The sequence below is a fragment of the Triticum dicoccoides genome, unplaced genomic scaffold (genome assembly GCF_002162155.2).
Source record: "Triticum dicoccoides isolate Atlit2015 ecotype Zavitan unplaced genomic scaffold, WEW_v2.0 scaffold26201, whole genome shotgun sequence".
NCBI classification, from domain to species: Eukaryota; Viridiplantae; Streptophyta; class Magnoliopsida; order Poales; family Poaceae; genus Triticum; species Triticum dicoccoides.
The window spans coordinates 1-2,882 of record NW_021256607.1 but is presented as its reverse complement, the minus strand read 5'-3'; the positions used below and the strand labels follow the sequence as shown (position 1 = coordinate 2,882).

The 2,882-nt window shown below is 44.1% G+C and overlaps 1 pseudogene; it reads left to right on the top strand.

The window, feature by feature from the left end:
• LOC119345633 overlaps positions 1-2,071 on the top strand; it is a 9,197-nt pseudogene extending 7,126 nt beyond the window's left edge.
• Positions 2,072-2,882: the final 811 nt, after the last annotated feature.

The window sequence follows — 2,882 nt, the reverse complement described above, 5'->3', positions numbered from 1 at the left end:
TTAAGGTGCAAAATCCATCATACCGCTGCCTGTTTTGAACTGTGGTATTATTCATTTGATTGGGCGATTCATGCTAGCAAGACTCCTTGCATGATAAATCTGATCAAGTGGTTCAAAACTTTGAGAGCAGGCTAGCTAAATGTCAATATTGAATTGAACCAAGCATGCTTTGGTTTTTGTGATCACATAAGTGGATTTAGTTCAACTTGTAGTTATGGTATCTTGAGGAGAACATTCCTTGTTTGTTTCTTTGCTAGAAAATTTCTTGTTAGTTTTCTTGAGATAATTTTGTATCCGGGGCTGATCTCGAGTCGGTATTCTATGGCTGGATAGATGCTTAGTTCTCAAGATCTTACTTGTAGGTGATGAGTAAAGCATGTTATCTTTCTAGAATAGCTGCATTTTTTCAGCTATGTTAGGAGTATGTTCTCATGAATTATGTCCCTGGTCTCTCCTTCCCCCCTGCGTTCGAGCTGTGGACACAATGTGCTTTGCTCCGGTCATCGAACCGATGTTCTAGTGCTTGTGCTCTGGTGGTGGTTCTGGCCATCGAGTCGATGAGCTAGGTTGAAAAAGTAGACATGTTCAGGCTTAGTGATTTGAATGATCATGAATTTTTGAGTTGCAAGGCCTATTTTCTGTGCTTTTGCCCTTCAGTTTCCTCTCAGTGTATGCACCTGTCTTGGCTGATGATTTTGATTCCACATGCTTGTAACTACTCCCTCTGTCCCATATATTGGATGTAATAAGATCTCATATTATGGGACGGAGGGAGTAGTTATTATCATGTCTTGTCCATCAAACTACCCTTTTAAATTGCCAGTTATTGAGGGTTATTAGACTTGAGGGACACAGTCTGTCATGATGAAGTTGTTCTATCAAGAGATATGCATCTTCTGCTGGTATCCTTTGAGCCAGCATCAGCTAGTTTGCATCATTTTAATTTTATTTGTTACATCGGCCTTATAAATATGTATCGTCTATGTCAGTTATGCAGCGGTGTTGAATAAAATGCTGCCGGTGCATGTGCGCAGCTTGATGAATCATTCGCGGATGATGCTCCACTGCTACTGTCGGGCTTCCACGTGATACCACTTGATGCCAAGACGGTTAGTATAGTTTGCACTGGCAGCATTTATCTTGCCCACTGTTTAACACTAAACAATAGGTCATGCACTTAAAACTGCAGGATGCACCATCAGCAACACGTACACCAGACCTTGCATCTACTCTTGAGGTTAAGGTTAGACCTGGTGTGCTCCTAGTGATGCATCTGGCAATAGAAGATGAGTATTTACCAGTGCTTTCCAGTTCTCGTATGAGAAATACCTTCGAGAGAGTGTTGCGGCAGTGGCGAGGGAGTATGTGAGGATTGTGGTAGCACGGTGCAGAGAGTGGCCATGGTAGTAGCCCCTTCTGGTCCTGGTGGACAGAGTGAAATGAAGAACCCTCCAGGATCTCCTGATGCTCCCATGCTTGCAAGGTGAAACGGTGCAGAGAGCTACAGTTTTTTTTCCATTCAGAAGATGGTTGTCATTTCGTCTTAGTAGCACTGCCTGTGCTATTCCATGGTATCGCAATAGAGAAGTAATTTGGTTGTGTGGACAACTTCCAGGTTTCACACTGGAGCGGAACTCCTTTGCACGGACTCTCAGAGTGCGGACGCTTCCCTGAAAGCGCTGTGGCAGGACTCAGATTCAATCATTTGCTATTCCCTGAAGGTCGGTTGTGTTCTTGATCATTTTGCCATGTCACATATATTCACTCTGGCATTGTGTGGGCCTAACAAAAAAAATATTTGGCTTGCAACAATTTTAGGCTGCTCCCGTGTTCAGCTTCGCTAATCAGGCCGGCCTCGACATGTCGGAGGCGATGCTGATTGCTCTCCAGGTTGCCCAAGATCATGCATCAGGTACGTGGCCAGCCACCGCTCTGAATGAATTGCAGACTTGCCTCTGGGCTCCGGCTGTTTGTAACAAGATTGAAAGTTTGAAACTCTTGTTGTGTTCAGGGTTTCGCGTACCTCCCCAGCGGCGTGTGCGTGTCGAGCAGGGGAAGGAAGGTCATTTAGCTGCTGGAAGTTTGATCTCCTGTAGGGCGGACGGAGCGAGAAGACTGGCCGATGGAGGTTCTGGCACTGCTTGGTCTTTGAAAGCGCTGATTGTTATAGCCGATGATGCATCATAAAAGTGCCTATTGGCTGGTTCAAGTGTCGGAGGCCCGTGGTATTGAACCGGTGAACTAGTGTTGATATCCATGCCAATTGCGACGAAGACTCAGGTGGCCGGAAAGAAGCGATGTGTTCTCCATCTCAGTGTATATTTGGCGTCGCGCTGGGTTCCTCTTGCTACCAAGTTTAGTCTTAGGTTTTGTGAGAAATGCAGTTTAATGATGACCGATATCATAGTGGCTTGTAGTTTTTAGCTCATAAATTTTTTCTGATGTGCCTTGTAGTTTTAGTCCATCACATGCTATTCTGATGAATACAATGCCTTGTATTGGCTGTGAATGAATGAATGTGTTCTGAACGGCTTCATCCTTGATTTGCTTGAGCCTAAGAATGTTGATTTGGCCGCCACGTGGGTGCTGTGTACCAAATAAACCGTCTCCTTTTGTGTGTCTGAACTGTTGGAGGCCGGTGATATTGAATCCATGAAATACTGTTGAAATCAACGCGAATTTGCTCCTTGTGTTTAGTTGTTGTCCCCAACGACCATAGGCTTTGCAATGAAATGAGAAATACTTCATCAAGGGTGATGTATGCTGGAGACATCTTTCTTGTTTGTCTTAATATAGATTGGATTGGATTGGCCATGTTTTTCTGTTTGTTTAACTTACAGGTTCATATGATTTTCCCTTTGTTTCATTTGCTCGTTCATATA